This window comes from Harmonia axyridis, chromosome 6 (genome assembly GCF_914767665.1).
Source record: "Harmonia axyridis chromosome 6, icHarAxyr1.1, whole genome shotgun sequence".
Classification (NCBI taxonomy): Eukaryota; Metazoa; Arthropoda; class Insecta; order Coleoptera; family Coccinellidae; genus Harmonia; species Harmonia axyridis.
The window spans coordinates 28,857,434-28,875,081 of NC_059506.1; the positions used below are offsets into that span (position 1 = coordinate 28,857,434).

The 17,648-nt window shown below is 32.7% G+C and overlaps 1 protein-coding gene across 1 annotated transcript in view; it reads right to left on the reverse strand.

Annotated features, from left to right (window-relative positions):
- LOC123682797 (protein NDNF-like) overlaps positions 1 to 1,449 on the reverse strand; it is a 28,736-nt gene extending 27,287 nt beyond the window's left edge. The window contains exon 1 of the mRNA XM_045621584.1: positions 1,323 to 1,449. The gene's annotated coding sequence lies outside the window, so the exon portion shown is untranslated. The remainder of the gene's footprint in view (positions 1 to 1,322) is intronic.
- Between the last annotated feature and the right edge of the window lie 16,199 nt (positions 1,450 to 17,648).

Sequence of the window (17,648 nt, forward strand, 5' to 3'; positions counted from 1 at the left end):
AATAATGAAGGGTTCAAGGAATAGATTTGATGTCCACTTATAAAAGATAATTTACCAAAAACTCATGTTTTGGTTTATACACCTTATATAACTTTTCTTCTACTATAATTTGCGTAAAATTTCATACCGAAATTTATATTTCATAGATCTTCCTAGTTCGAGAACATGATTTATGAGTTTTGAATTGAGAAACATAAAAAACACGAGAAAATCTTTTTTTAGAAACTCGACAACCTGAAATTTAAAACATGTATTACTAAGGTGTTATTGAATACAATCTACTTTTTCGAAAAGTCCTAGCTCTCATAGTTTCGGATTTTTGCAAATTTGTAGTCGTATTTCATTAAAATTTTTTTTTCAAAGATATTTCTATATTTTTCTGCACCATGAATAAAAACAATATATATGAAAGTCATCTAAATACTTTGCGTGTTCACTCCGTTCAATTGTTGATTGAAGACTTAAATAAAGAATTGGACCTACTTCATTAGGTAAGGTACCCTAAATACGCTGCAGTAAAGAATGGGTACAAATATGTTATTTGGGTATTTTAGAACCTTATAGGCAGCTCTCTGTAAATAACTAATATATTCTCAAATAAAAGAGAATATTCGTGAAATTTGGTTTGGGTAGTAATTTTTTTGAATAAACATCTATTTGTACATTAAAATTCTTCGAGCATAGGAAAAAACAGTATTATCTGAAATAGCACAATTTCGAAGATTTATCGTCTTTTTAACTGTGGATTTTATTGACGAAATTTCTGTAGCTTTTTCTGCTTCATGTTTTCATATAGTATTATGATTTTGCATTCAGTTGTCGTCTTATATTTGTTGAAGAATTTGGAAGAAATTGACTAATTATCTTTTGTTTACAGTTATATATTATATTTTACAGACTTATTAAGTTCATTTAAGGGCGTTTTGGAACTATGTTGTATTTGAGAAACTATTCATTTTTATCTAAAATTGTTGTGGAATAAAGTGCTCGAACACACAATTGAAGAACCGATTTATTTTTCTTACAAATTATGTTTTTAACGCACTTGAATCAAGGTAGTTCCAATCTTGGGAAAGTATATCTGCAAATTAAATATTTGATTGAATTGATCAACGAATTATGGGAGACTCAATTCTTCAATTGTTCTATAAATCATATAATCGAAATTTTCGTGAATTTTCGAAAATTAAATACTTGTAAATGAAAAAAATAACTTCTTGTAATATATCATTGATTATTTGGAATATTATTTCAACTAGATCGGTTTTAATTAAAAAAAATTCTATGGATTAAAATGGAATAATATTTTCACCCTTACGTACCTCAAATTTTTCCCTAGTCCGGCACTATCACACAACACCACTGAGGAACAAACCACTGAGCTTTCGGAGCTTCGGAAACCGAGAGAGCTTTAACAATCTTATATCTCAGAAGCCAGTGTTCAAACTCTCCTTTCCTAAATCCCCCACCTCCAACAAAACGCTTACTCTATGGACTTCCCTACCCGTTTCATTCGCATTCATTCATAGCCAACTTATGTTCCGAAAATGCCCATCAAACTTGGATTTCCGATAAAGACTCTATTGGTGAGTTTGGGACAAATGTGGAAATGTTGCGTGGCAACTTGCAAAAAAACAATATCGCAGATTATTATAAAAAGTAACAAATTACCCTTACCTTAGCGAAAACAGAGTGAATTGTATTTAGCAGAAAGTTCACTCATTACAACACACCTCAACAAACTCAAAATGAATGATCATTAAATCACTCCTAAAAACACTTTCAATTATCTAGGTATAGAGCTAGATAATAGATTTAACTTTTCATTTTGCTCACAGTTACGCAGCATTATAAATTCTTTTCTGCTTATTATACAGAAAAAGTCGTTTGAATCAAAAGAATGAAATCCTCATTAACAAATCAATAATCAGATCTCTAATTACAAATGCTGCACCTACCTACTGCCATCTTCGACCTCAGATTCTCCATCAACACCGAATTTTTCAAAATAAATGTTTAATTACCAACCTAAATAAATATGCACGCATAATAAAACTTCAAGTTCACTACAATAAGCGAATTTATAGACCATATATGTGAAACAATTTTGACCAATATAATATCAGTGTCATTTAACAATTTCACCAAAAAAAAAAATACTAAAACAAGGATTGATAATAAGCTCTCAGAGTCATCACCCTTTACCATACAAATTTCTCTGCATTTTCCATGAACCAGCTACCTGTTGCGTATAATTGTATATATGTACATATTCTGTGAAAATATGTGATTATTAGATAAAAAGAGAACATTATTGTAATTTGTATCATAGAATTACCTTGAGCAGGTTTTTGTTTTTGTAATTTCCTGAAAATATCTTCAAATAACTAAACTAAATTTGACGATACTATATAAAAAAAACGTACCAACTTTAATTATTGATAGAATTAAGTTCATCAATAAGTTATAAAATTATAGTGGTTACTTAGATGTAGAAATTATGGAATGCAAACAAATTATTTTTGACTTTGGAGGATAAAGTGTTTGATCCAATTTTTAGATTAATTTTGATGGAAGGATGAGTGGAAGAAACACTGTGAATTTCCCTGGAAACGTTCTTCAAATCTTATCCATGGAATGCCAATAGTATCTAAGGAAAAAGAAAGAGAATGTGGATTGTGGATTTACAGCACAAAATTATAAAAGTGCCTTATCAATTAATAGCTACACGAGAATAACGGCAAATGGAGTACCACAGGGAAGAGTGTGAGGGTACCTTTAGTTCTGGAGAATTTAATATTTCGTAATTTCTATCACAATTCACTAAATTCAAATATTTTTCATTTGACATGGATTATTTTGTGAACTATTGGGTTGCGGTAGGTATGAAAATAAGGTGCTATTCGACTATTTGACCTCCAAATTTTTGAAGGTGATGAATGAAACAAATGAGCACCAACGTGAAGTGAGGAGTTTTTGCATAATTTTTAAAATTCGCAATTTTTTTGCGAAATTCTGTATGAATCTTCAAACCGTCATTGAACAAGCAAATTTAGTCTGATGAACATCAATCTCGTCTTAAAACTTCTTGATCTTAGTTTTCAATATAATTTATCAACAACCTCAACAATAATACAATTACAACTACTTAATAAAACTGCATAGTGTCATATCATGAAGACATACAATTACGTGATAATACTTTCGAAAAAATGTGATTTTTCAATTTTTACAAATGAAATAAAACAAAATTACTATCCACAAATTAAATTTGTGGGAAGTTTTGCATTCAATTTATCTATTTCGGATGAAATCGATATTTTTATTGAAATTTACAAGTTTTTTGAAAATAAATGCAGCGTTCCTTTTGGGGGCATTCGGAACTCCAGGAAAGTTCCAACTTTCTTGTATCTACCAGTATCTTGGCATTTCTTTGACCCTTTCTGCAAGCAACTAATGAAAAATTCGAAACGAAGCAGTTCGTTTTCTGAAAAATAGTCTGTGCTTAAGAGAGTTATGAGATCAAAAAAACTTAATTACAATTCACCATGGGAAATTGGGAAAATGGGAATTTTTGGATAACTCACTTCATTTGAATACACACAAAATTAAAGTGAAATTTGCCAGAGAGATTCACCAGATATAAAATTTCACAATTTTTTTTTCAATCTTCCAATGATACGATCCTTACAAAATTACTTATTTCGGGAATCTTCGTTCGATCTTAGATTTCTGAAAAAATTCATATCAGTATAACTGCGACTAATATAACAGATTTTGTCTATCAACGAGCTAAATTCAGATATTGAATCTACCTTGAAAATTTGAAGTATCTAACATCTAGAGAGTTATCATGTACAATGTATCTAGCCAGATGGACGGTCAGAATTGATTTGTACCTCGAATTATTCATCAGTTATTTCCAACCCAAACATTGAAAACCATTTTCGGCCAAAAATCCTAACATTACACACATTCGACGTTAATGACGATTTTTTTTTAATTGTAAAAAAATTATTCCACTGAAATTTCCCTTCGTGCGAGAATTGGAGGACACAAAGTATGCCCGATAACGTAAAACTCCACCGAGAACAACGGCATCGGGAATCCATGATCATTCCTCTTCCTGTCCATACGTTGAGTAAAATTTTTTATTTGAAACAGGTCTTATTTGTCATACGATTAAGCGAAAGACCGCGCAGAAAGCTGGAAATAGAGTAGGAGACATAAAATGTAATATAATATTGTTACACCTCACCCATACCTTCGTAATCTTGGAATATCTTCAAGGCATAGGCGCACGCTCGCATCTTCAACTGTTTTGGATCGGTTTTTGATAATGAGGGAATCGTATTGACGTGAACTGAAGTATTTTGTTAACAAAATTATCTGTTGTCATACTAGTATTGAGTGTCATTACATTAGATCAATTGAAAAGTACGCGGTCTGATGCACAGATGGCGGTGCTAGTATTAAATCCATAAGGATTTTAGTTAGTACCAACCTTCAAACGATACGTGTCAAAATTTGACAGCAGCCCGACCATTAGTTTTTGAGATATTGCGCTGTGAGTGTAGTTACTTTTGTTATTTGAAAAAAGACGGAAAAAAATTTCGTGTGCTGATAAAATATTGCTTTATGAAGGAAAAAAATACAGTTGAAGCAAAATCTTCGCTTCATGAAGAGTTTCCGGTATCTGCACCAGGAAAATCAACCATCATTGATTGGTATTCTAAGTTTAAACGTGGCGAAATAAGCACCGAATACGGCGAACGCAGTGGATGCCCAAAAGAGGCTGTCACCGACGAAAAAATAACACAAAATAATTTTGAATGACCGTAAAGTGAAGTTGATCGTGATAGCAGACATTGTGAAGATATCATCTGAACGTGTACATCACATCATTCACGAATATTTGTACATGAGACAGCTGTGTGCTAAATGGGTGCCACGCGAGCTCACAATCGATCAAAAGCAACAACGTGTTAATGATTCTGAGCAATGTTTGAAGCTGTTTAAGTGCAATAAACCTGAATTTCTGCGTCGATATGTGACAATGGATGAAATATGGCTCCATCATTTCACTCCGGAGTCCAATCGACAGTCAGCTGAGTGGACTGCACACGATGAATCGAATCCAAAGCGAAGAAAAACACAACAGTCAGCTGGCAAGGTTATGGCACCAGTATTCTGGGGTGCGCAAGGTATAATATTCATTGATTACCTCCAAAAGGGCCAGACCATCAACAGTAATTAATATATAGCGTTATTGGATCGTTTAAAGGATGACATCGTTAAAAAAACGGCCCCATTTGAAGAAAAAAAGGTGCTGTTTCATCAAGACAATGCGCCGTGTCACAAATCAATGAAAAATTGCATGAATTGGGCTTCGAATTGATTCTGCATCCACCGTATTCGTCAGATCTGGCCCCCAGCGACTTTTTACTGTTCTCAGACCTCAAAAGAATGCTCGCTGGAAAGAAATTCAGCGCCAATAAAGAAATAATCGCCGAAACTGAAGCCTATTTTGAAGAGAAAGACAAATCGTATTACAAAAATGGTATCGAAAAGTTGGAAGATCTCTATAATCGCTGTATCGCCCTCGAAGGCAACTATGTTGAATAATAAAATCGAATTTTGTCAAATAAATGTGTTTCACTATGGTAGATCGGGGACTTTTCAATTGGCCAGTTATATATAGATATGTGGTCTCCAAGAGTGCAATTGGCCATTGACTTCAATGATTTTCACATTATTCTTACTTGAATGGTTCTGGAGAACCAGTCATATTAAAACATGCTATTTCATATAAACCTTGGAATTGTTATATTTTTTTTATATTTTAACTAATGTCAGGATTTTCTTCGATATTCGAAAAATACAGACATCGTGACCAAATAATTTAGTGTTGCCTACGGGAAGCATTCATAAAAAAATATTATTCAATTTCGTGTACTTCTCATGATTAACTTCTGAATCGTTATCTTAGTTTAATATTTTGATATAAGCTGAATATAAAAATCGATTAAAAATGATCCAGTTCACTTCTAAATTTCTTCTCCGAAACTATAAAAATTAATTGCTAATTGCAGTTGTTATCCAGCATCTATGATCCTTATTTGATAATCGATTCTGCGAAGTCTCTAGGATCCAGTAGGAGGATCAAATTGAACAAATTTTTTTTTTTCAAATAAGTATATTATGGCTATTTTAAATTGTGAACCTCCACATGCATTTTTGGATTCTTCTTCAGAAAATTCTGAGAATTAAATACTATATTTCTTTATTTTATGTCTAAAAATTTCTTCCCACCTTGCCATTGAACCGCCTCTGTTTCCCTTTTTCAAGCAGCGTTGTTTATCTTAGTTTCTCTTTGTTGCCGGGAAATAATTCACAATACCATCGGTAAAATATTAAAAATAACTCTTGTTCTTCAATTCAACAGCCGATATGTTTTTTCGTGCTCCAAACCTGAATGAACCTTTGTAGGTGTCGTGTGGATCTCAAAAGGTCATTACGGGTTGGATTCTTAGAAGTGGCTGACAAGTTTCCATTGGCAGATATAAATCGTATCGAAAAAAAAGGATCGGAATGTAAAGGAATACAAATTTGAACAGCGCCACTTGCAGAATTTACACAGGACATCCGACTAACATTCGGGTTTTGGAGATTGACCCTTTTTGATACAAGGTATAACGATGTAGGACGGGAGCGCCACAGGGTAGCCTTTGTGGGCTTCTCCAGTTCTTGGAAAATTTTCATTTTTAGATTCGGTCCAAAATTCATAAATTTTATATCAGTATGGAAAGCTATTGGTTCGAATCTGAGAGTAATAAACAAAGAAAGAGGGAGCAAATGTCATTTTCAGTAAGCAGATTTTTTCCCAGCGCGCGGAAAAGAAAACATATCAGTGATATGATATTTTAATCAATTCGCGAGTTTCCCCACAAAGAACGCACTTCTAATGTCCTAGAGTGAACCAATGTTCCGTATTAACTCAAAATATATTGAAATGAGTACCTAAATATTTCAGAAATTCAGAAAACAAACTTCAAGTGCTCCAAACGACGCGCAACAACATATATTACTAGGAGAGCAATCGCTGGAAAATTTGAAAAATTCTGTTTCAATCCTAAAAATGATAAATTTAATGAGACCCGAACCCGCCTCCTGGGGCACACCTATCCAACTTTCTTCGAGTCAAAATTAGATCAACCCGTCTGACTGTCACCGATTTTGCAAGAATCAAAAACACAACGTCGCCGGTGGTTCGAAAGTGAACCAAAAAAAAAAAAAAAATGAATAACAAAAATTGGCATTTTCAAGGCGTCATAAACGAGATCAAGATATATCCATTACGGTGTGCAGAATGTGATCGCCAATTTTGTCATCCAATAAAAGCGGCCTTCGGAAATTCGCAACGATTTTTCGAATACTATAATATCTTTCGAGTGTGCTTAAATTTTATTCGACAAAATTGTAGAGTCGGTTCCGTAATTATGGGTCCAAAACCATCAAACTAAGTAAGAAATTAGGTAATTATTCTTGACAACGATATCTCCCTTAGGCGGGCTGTATAGCTGGTCCGAAATATGGGAAGGCAACCTGCTAGCTTGTTGGGTTTAAACGAATGTCATAATTGTGACCTTCAATCTTAAAGTTGTTTTTTGCAACGATAAAACTTCGTGCGTTGGTTTATTATTTTTTTTAATTAACCTGTGGAATCGTTCGAAAAAAAGTTTCAGCTCCCCTGAAATTTACAGTTTACGTTTTGAAATGTACCTACAAGGTGTCTAAAAAAATTTCATATGTAAAAAAGCGATTTGAAAAAATAATAATAATAAAAATACATTATTTGGTCATTTATTTCTTGAAAATAATGTCGGGACCATTTTCTTTGGTTATAGCCAGCTAAGTTTGGAAGTTCAGGGCATCAAATTCAAAGTACATACTTACTTCCGAATGGAAAGATCGGGATCATCACGAACAGACCGATTAACCCGTTCAACGTTTTCTTACGTTCTTGTATATTAGGGGTTGTCCATTAATCACGTGATCTTTTTTTAGCATTTTTTAACTCCCCCTCCCCCATTGGTGATACGTAGTGAGGTTTAAGAGCACCCCCCTCCCCCTTCTCAACATCACGTGTATTTTTAGTACCTACAACGAATCTTAAAATTTTTTGAATATTATCTTAATTTAAATACAGGTATAAACTATAATTTTATTTTATTCTGAAATTAAGGACCATAATAAAAATGTCTACACCAGGTTGCAAGTTTTTTTTGATTGCCATAACAATAATAATAAACGAAGAGTGTAATCATAGGAAAAACATGTATTGTACTAGTACATGAATATATTTAATTTAGTCAAGGTCACTACACGCCGCGCCGTGCCGCTTAATATTTGTTTAAAAATCGCGCGTTTGACGAAAAAATAAATACACGTGATATCTTACTACACCCCCCTCCCCCTTGTGATATTTTCGTGATTTTTATCAAACCCCTCCCCCCCCCTTTCAAGCCTCACATGATTAATGGACAACCCCTTATATAATCTAATAACAAAAAGCTGTCCGTTCGACGTTCAGAATTAATCTCGGAAATATATGATAAGAGCACAATTTGGATGCATTTTGGTACAAAAATTGGTTCTATATCGCATGAATTTCTGAAGCAAAAACGCATGGAAAAAATAAATAAAACATAATTATGGCACTGGAAATTGCTATGATGATTTTATGTATTATATTTTTCACCGCATTGTCCTAAAACATATTTATTTTCGGAGATGTGAATTATTGAAATTTTTAATTGATTGGTTTAATTTCTGTCGCTGGATAATTATTTAAATTTGTTTTATATGGATATTTTTTTTGATTTTTTTCGTCACGTGTCGAGATATTTTGCGTTGAAAGAAAAAAATCAACCATAGCCTGGTCGTTCCCAGCAAGAGGCAAGGGGCAGCTGCCCCCTCTGGAAGCAAAAAAATTAATCGTTATTGAATTTTGTTGCAGGAAGTCATTAAAATTCTTGGAATAACTATTTTGATAATAAAAAAATTACACTCTTTATGAATTATGAAATTAGGGTAATTTATTGTTATTTATAAAATGCTACAACCTGAACGATCATGGTTTGCCCCCCCCCCAATTTTGATCCTGGGTATGCCCTTGAATTAAACAATTTGGCAAGATATCTTTTTGTGAACTCTAACGGTTGATTTCAAAATATTTCTAAAACAAATGCATTCAAACAGCGCAAATTGATATTTCGAAATGTCCTGCTGGCCTATTCCTCTGAATGAAGTGTGAAATATTTATAAAGGAATATTTTTTTTGTGGAAAATACAGAGTTGTTCATTCAGTCTATTCATTGTGCTATAAAGAATTTTGATGTACCTAAATGACAAATAAAAGTGTTGATTAAATCTTGATTAAAATATCTTCTTCTCCTTCTTCGTCTTATGTTAAGCCTGAGACTTGTAAATTCTATTTCAATCCTCAGTGGATGTAGACATCTAGAAGTCTTTCCAGCGTTTGAGGTGTTTGTCAATGGGTCTTTAAAATATCTTGAATTGATAACTCAGTTGTAAATAAATTAGCAAAAATGGCGATTCTATAATTTCCCAGGAATGATCTCATCATTATTGAATCATTGTTTTGGGTTTGGTTAACTTGTGAAGAAAGATCTGAAATCTTCAGTTATTTATGAGAGTAATGCTTCAGGTCAAGGGTTAACATTTCAATATAATATGAAAACAACATAATAAAACTTGGATAACGGCATGACTGTCTTTACGAACACCTGTACATCACCCAGAATCTTCCACAATTCCCTAAACAGCATCTTATTTACGGTCCAGTTAAAGCCAATTTAATACCCTCTATTATCCAACGGGTTTTTTGGACCTCATTGAGTGAGTGAACAGATTTACGAATTTACGAATATATCGCGCCGCTGTCATAAAAATTATGAAAGGTAACAAAGCATTTTAATTAGAAAAATATTCAAATCAAATGGAACAGATTCATCTTAATCGATGCAGAGTTGACGAAAGGTTTGATGGTGTCGGAACAGGTCCGTATCGAGAATTTTTCTCATTGTTAGACTCGTTCCTTTGATGTATTTACGATATTTTTGTGAATCATGAAATTTTAATCATTTACGAAATTTGACCATTTTAATTATTTCAATCGAATGAGAGTAACTTCAAAAACTTTCGATTTTACGTTTGCCATTTTATAAATTGAGAAATTCAAACTGTCAGAGGATCAGTACTTTGTCTACTGAATTTTCAATTGAAATTCTTGTAATTGTAAATGAGAAACACAAATTGCACGATATTTATTTACTTTTATTGAAAGGCATATAGATCATGATGTTATGTGTATGCCATATTGAAAGATTTTTAATTTTTCACTGAATGTTTAATTAAATTTTTGACTTATTGAAGTTGTATATTGTATACATATTTGTTTCACTAGGTATTTCCAAGTTCAAACATCCCAGGTTGATATTTAATTTGAATTATTTTGGTGCTGAGGTTTTAGAGCTGATTTCAACTATATTTTGGGACGCTAAATCTGTGCATGCAATCCGTTTTTCTCTATCAGCTCTACTTTTTTAGATACATCAACTTATCTACCAATGTAGGTTTCATTCAGTAGATTCATTTATGAGAGTTCTAAAATTATTATATATTCATTAATTTACACAGCTACTTAAACCGTTTTCCAGAAAATTTAGGATACATGAGTGTGAAACAAGGTGAAAGTTTTCACCAAGATATTAAAGTTATGGAGGACCGCTACCAAGGAAGATGGGACATGCACATGATGGCAGATTACTGCTGGAGTTCAAAAACCAGAATAAAATCTACGTATCCACTTCTGCTTACTACACTTACGGATTTGAGGTAAAATAATGTAACTTTGTTTGAATTCAGGAAATCAAATTGATATAGATTCAGCCAAAAAAATCTGGACACCAAAACAGCTGTTTCCCTGAGAATTGACCAAATGTACCAACACCAAAGAACAATGCTCTTAATATTATCTCATATTAATGACAGTTCACATATTGATTACTCAAAATTGTGATGATTTTCCAGGATAAGATTTTGTGTTGTTTAACAATGTAGAATAAACGAGAGTTTTCAGGGGCCTCTATCGTCAAAATTAGCCTATAAAAAAACTTGTGCCTATTGAACTTTTTGTTTGAAATGACTTGGACTATAACATATCAAAAATTCAGCCATTTTGAATGAGGGCCACTTTCTCTAATAAACCATGCGTTATTATTTTCGAAAAATAACGGGTGTTTTTTTTCGAGGTATATAACTTTAAGTTGGCATTACTGTTCAAAATGGCGACCGATTTAACAGCCATTAAGTGATTTATTCTCAGTTTGGTTTGGCAATTCATCATGAATAGACTCACGCCTGAACAACGCTTGCGAATAGTGCAATTTCATTTCGAAAATAAATAATGGTTCTGTGCGGAATACGTATCGGGCACTACGTCCATTTTATTTTGTTTAGCGATGAAGCGCACTTATGGTTCAATGGCTACGTCAACAAAAAAAACTGCCGCATTTGGAGTGAAGCTAATCCTCAAGTGTATGTCGAAACACCGTTACATCCAGAAAAACTGACTGTTTGGTGCGCTTTATGGGCTGGTGGAATCATTGGTCCTTACTTCTTCAAAAACGATGATGGCCAGAACGTTACAGACAATGGTGATCGGTATAGAGCCATGATTACTAACTTTTTTATTCCTTAATTGAACAACCATGATGTCCAGGAGCTGTGTTTCCAACAAGACGGCGCAACATGTCACACAGCTCGTACCACAATCGATTTATTGAAAGACACGTTTGGTGACCGCCTAATTTCACGTTTTGGACCTATGAATTGGCCTCCAAGATCTTGTGATTTAACACCGCTAGACTACTTTCTGTGGGGCTATGTAAAGTCATTGGTCTATGCGGATAAGCCACAAACCCTTGACCATTTGGAAGACAACATTCGCCGTGTTATTGCCGATATACGGCCACAAATGTTGGAAAAAGTCATCGAAAATTGGACGTCCAGATTGGACTACATCCGAGCCAGCTGTGGCGGTGATATACCAGAAATCATATTTAAAATATAATGCCACAAGATTATCTTGCGGAGAAATAAAATTCATGTCAATCATAATCATAATCATAATCATTTATTGCATCCCATAAGACAAATTTACATTTATATAGGACAGGTCAGAAATTAAGTAATCGAATAATCCATCGTTGTTTTATTGCAATTTAAAGTTCTATAGCTCTAAAAAAAACACCCTTTATTTGTTGAGCTCGAAGTGATACTAGTGCATCTTCCAAATCATCTCGACAGGAGAAATATTGTCTTCGTCCCAAGCAGATGTTCCCTTGGGCTTTTTCGAATTTAGCCAGTATAGTGGTTCCCACCATGAAATGCAGCAAAACCTCTTGCATTTTCTTATAATCTCGAAAGTCAGAGCCTTCAACGGTTTACCGTGTGTGGTCTGGCCATCGGGGCCGCCATCTTTACTGTCAAATATTTCGTTCAGCTCGTCCAATCCATGTTTTATTTATTGTGGAGGACCATCTTTGATTGATACGTCTACTACCTTACATCCATTGCTAAATTATGCCCAATAAAAAGTTTGATCGAGTGCAGTGCGTATTTTGGGTAATTCCATAAATCAGATGTCATGATTGTTGAAAATTTGCAAGGCGCAGGACAGGACTTGAGTTTTGTTTATTTATCAGACCTTCACCCTGAAGAATATTTTTCATTAATCAACTAGGGTAAATGCACTGGTTAGCCGACCGGCACTGGTTCTCGACCATTCCGTGATTTGAGATAAAATAATAATAAAAATATATCATGTAGTGCAAAATATATAGTGTTCTCGACCATTCTACCCTTCCAAAATAGTTTGCATAGTTATGGTATAGGTCAAAGTTTTCGCGCTAAAAATTAGTTTATAATCGGCTATCATAGAAAAGGGTTCTCTCTCGTCCTCTCTTAGAAGAGTGCTTTGTGATATATGACCAGAAAATAGTAATTATTTCTTATTTTGAATGAAGTATGTGTGTATATTTTGTTCTATATCAACTATAAGATATATTTTTGAGTGTATTTCAATCAAGAAGCAAATAAATGTATATTTTTTTGTTCAATATTCAGCGGTCGCGAACTAGTATTGAAAAATTTGTATCTTTTATTTCTCGACCAAAGTGGTCGAGAACCAATAGTCTCTCCAATAATTGTTTATTTCAACCAATATATTTCTGTCGGATCATTCGGTTTTTTTTCGATACCCTGATTCATTTATATATCTACTTTCTGAATATTAGTTTGCGACCACCGAATTAACGTTGAAACACTTATTTCTACCCTTTATTTATTCGTGGTCGAGAACCAATTTGATTGCACTTAATTCTCGACCACTGGTGGTCGGTGTTTTATATTTTATTTACTCATTAGTTTCTAAATAGATATTAAGAGCAAAATAACCAAATAATGTTGCATGAGTTGCTATTTTGAAATATTTATAGAAAGTGGAAACTTTCGCAAAATAATTTTTTTTTACGTTCCGAGTGTTTCTTACTTGATAACCTCATCTGAAACCCATCTGAGTGATAGGTAGTGATGTCGATAGTACAGTACGAAAGTAAGTACTAATCACTCATCTCGCTCTAAAGTTTTTTATAAAATTTTTAAGTGGAGCGGCCACTATTATTAGTGGTCGAAAACTAACACAAAAATGGTCGAGAACTCTGCGGCGTGGTCGAGAACCGAAGGTTATTGAGATTTTCTATATGTTTTCACATTTCAAAGGTTAAATGCGGAAAGAACGCTGAAAATTATATGACAAATCATTTAAAACTCGCCAAAGAATCGATGAACACCAACACCATTAAAATTTGATAAGTTTATGTGTGAAAAAATCGTGCTCGAAATCGATGTTTCTGTTAACTGGTCGAGAACCAGTGCATTTACCCTACTTATTTTTTCTCTGATTGACAGCAAATATTGATTTTGCGGACATATATCAATCAGAAAAGATACACTAATACTTTATCTGCTTAGGCAGCAAAGTAACTACTTTTCTGCCTAGGCAGCGAAGAGATTATTCTCAATGCGAATAAAACATTCGACATTTTCTGACAATCAATATTTTTTGCCACTTTCATTATGTCTGGAGGAGTTAGTCCTTCTAAGTCGCTATCACTGTCCATAATATGAATATATTCGAAATTTTTCCAAAAAACTGTCAGATATTTCATAAGTTGTCAAACTATAATTATCATGGACATATACATTTCATAGTAACCAACTATTCCAACAATTGCGATTTCTATCAAATTTTTCGTTTTAATTTATTATTACAGGAAAAACAAAAAGATTGTGGGAATTGTAATAATTTGCAAATACAATATCTTACATGTATCATTTCAAACAATCGAAGAAAAAATTATATGTTTAACTCGGCAGCAAAATAGATTGACTGCCTTGGTTGAATTTCTACGAACTATCAGCCGTGGCAGTCAATCTATTACTTTGCTGCCTAGTGAAATAAATAACTATTCTTTGTGCCACATCACTTTTTTTTCTCCTTGGAACCAAACTTAAAAATATATTATCATATATTGAAGGTTAAGCGACGATTCATTTGTTGTTGCTTGAAAAATGAATAAATCGAGTTTCAAAATTGATAATGCTGCTTGCCATAATTCGATGAAAAACATACTCAAGTTGAACGAATTGAACTTCCAACTGCTTGACCACCCAGCTCATTCTGAAGGCTTGACCACCCAGCTCATTCTGAAGGCTTGACCACCAGCTCTGGCCTTTTACAAAATGCTTTAGAAAGAAGAATTTGGTTCCAATGATGGCAAAGACCGAATATTTCTTCAGAAACATTATTGAAAAGTTAGACGACCGTTGCAGTACGTGTAGCACTATAAAAAGTGATTAAGTTGACGAATAAAGTTGAATTAAAGAAAAAAATGCGGATTTACTGTTTAGGCTAGTGACTTATGGAGTGAAGTACTATATCATGGAATAATACTCTATAATCACTTTCCATCTATGTACGAAATTATAAATCAAGACCTTTGCAGAAAGCTTATTACTTACAGTGTTGGAGAATACCTGAGTGATCAATCAATTCTAGCTGTTTTCTTCTATTTGAATTATATTATTTATTATTTGTCCTAGATAAACTATATATGTGTTATTTATTGCAATCGGTGTATTCTTGTACATACCTTATTTGTAATATACATTTCATCTGATTTATTTGAACTTATCGACCTATATTTATTATTGTTTTATAGGATGGCTTAATTGTACAAAAATTCTATAGGGTTTTGTTTCTTGGCTTGTTACGCGTACGTAGTAATTGACTTGAAATTTTCCTATAATTCTTCTTCAAGTTTTTCTCTTAAGTAGAGAATCAAAATATCTCACTTTTTCGAATAAAGCAAATGAAACCACATTGAAACATATTGAAATTGGGCACTTGTCTTTCAATACACAAAAAGTAAGTGAAAAATATTTCAACTGAAACATATAAAGTAACTACAAAATTTTCTCAGTTTACTCAACTTATCCTAAGATTTTCGGTGGTTTTTTTTTTATGGTCATTTTCAACATTAATGAAGATATAGTGCATGCACAATCAACCTTCACACAATAAATTTCTTTCTTATAAATCACTAGATGCGTCGAATTATTTCTGAATAATTTTTATCTCTTTTATCTTATTGCCAACGAATGCTTGATTGATTTATTGTTGTGATTTTATTGGTTTGTATTCTTCAATTTGGATCAAATCTAGTGATTTATCATTTGATAAATCAAGGCGATAAATACCAAGATTTTTTAGGAGCTTCATCGTTTTAAAGGAGAAAAACAATGTAATAGATCGTAAAAAATACTAATTCTTTCATCTTTTTCTATGTAGTTGGCTACTGTTAATTATAAAATGATAAAATAATATCTAATAACAGGCCTGAAATATTTATTTTCATGTGTTCCAATAAAACAAATAAAATTTTCTATTTTTCCATTTTCTTGTTTTATTAGCATATTTCTCGGATAATTGAATGCTTTTAATTTAATTTATGACTGCAACCTTCAATTAATTTAGTTAATGGTCTTTATATTTCGATCATATTCTGCAAAACTATTTTTATTCTTTAGTTTTAATATTTTATGTTTTAAATTTATTTATTGGAAATATCACCATCACCATTAGGTGGAAAGTTGTTACATCTTATATAAAAATTTCACCTTTACTACGAATACGGACCTGGTTATCGATACTGGTTTATAGATTAACCGATTGATCTGTATAAGTGAAATACAGATCTAACAGTAAGTCAATCGATAACTGAAGAATTCTAGTTGCTCTGCAAATGCCATGAAAATATTATTTCGAAAGTATTAATCATTGATTGCTTGCTCTCATCTTATTCTAGTCAATTTTCATTTCGTGTAACTACAACCTTTGATAATAATAGGTACACATAGTGTCATTATTTAAAAAGAAATATTTTGCTTTAATTTTCTATTGTTCTGGTGACGCGATCAACATGGAAGGTTGAAAACAGCTTGAAATCGCTATCTATGATAATCTGCCACCAAGGTCTCCCGATTTAACACCGTTAAATTTTTTTCCGTTGGTCAAATTTGAAAAACAACATTTATCAATTCAAAAATGTTGAAATATTGAAAATAATCTAACGGTGTTAAATCTGGCTATCGAATAGTTCAATTATTTGAAGTTCACAGATTACTATAGACAGGCATTTGGTTGATTTACCGTATGAAACTCAAACTTTCGATCATTTCTATAGTTGGATGGAAATTTATATACCCTGTTATACAGCGTGCCAAAAAAGTGAAGTAACTATAGTCAACAATTCTTGTACGAAGAATTATTCAGGAAAATTCCGATTGAAAACATTAAGTAAAGGGGTCCAGGGCGTAGGGGGTGAGAAATATCAAATTCAAAAAAGCACAGTAAAAATTGTTTTCAACTTAAAAATTGAAGGTTGCGAGGATTTTGCTTTATATTTATTCGTACGAGAATTATTGACGAGGTACGTTATTTTTTTGGCACGCTGTATATTTGTAGGTACGATTACAAAATGCAATTATTTTTCTTCAACTCTTCAGTAATTCCACTAAAGAAATGAATTGTTTTTCTCTTGAAGCGTATAACTTTCTAAGGATAGGCCTATTACGAGCTTTTTATTACAAGAAATACCCCCTTCAATTTTCGATAAGGATTCTATTCCGGAAAACTTTCGCACTCTTTATATTAGAATCTATTGTATGTAGGTATTGCTACACTACGATACTTGAAACAAAATTTTTTACCTTTGAGTACCTGCCTTTGTAGTTTTGAATTTTAGAATATTCAAATAGTTGTACTGAAATTTAGTTTCAAATCAATGAAGGTCTAAGATTTCTTCAATTTTTCGACAACTTTCTCAATGATTTCAGATATTTTATGTTGTAGGGGGTAATAATAATTAATAATAATAATAATTAATAATCTAATAATAATATGAGCAGGGGTGAACTCAAATTTTTGAAGAATAGAAAAC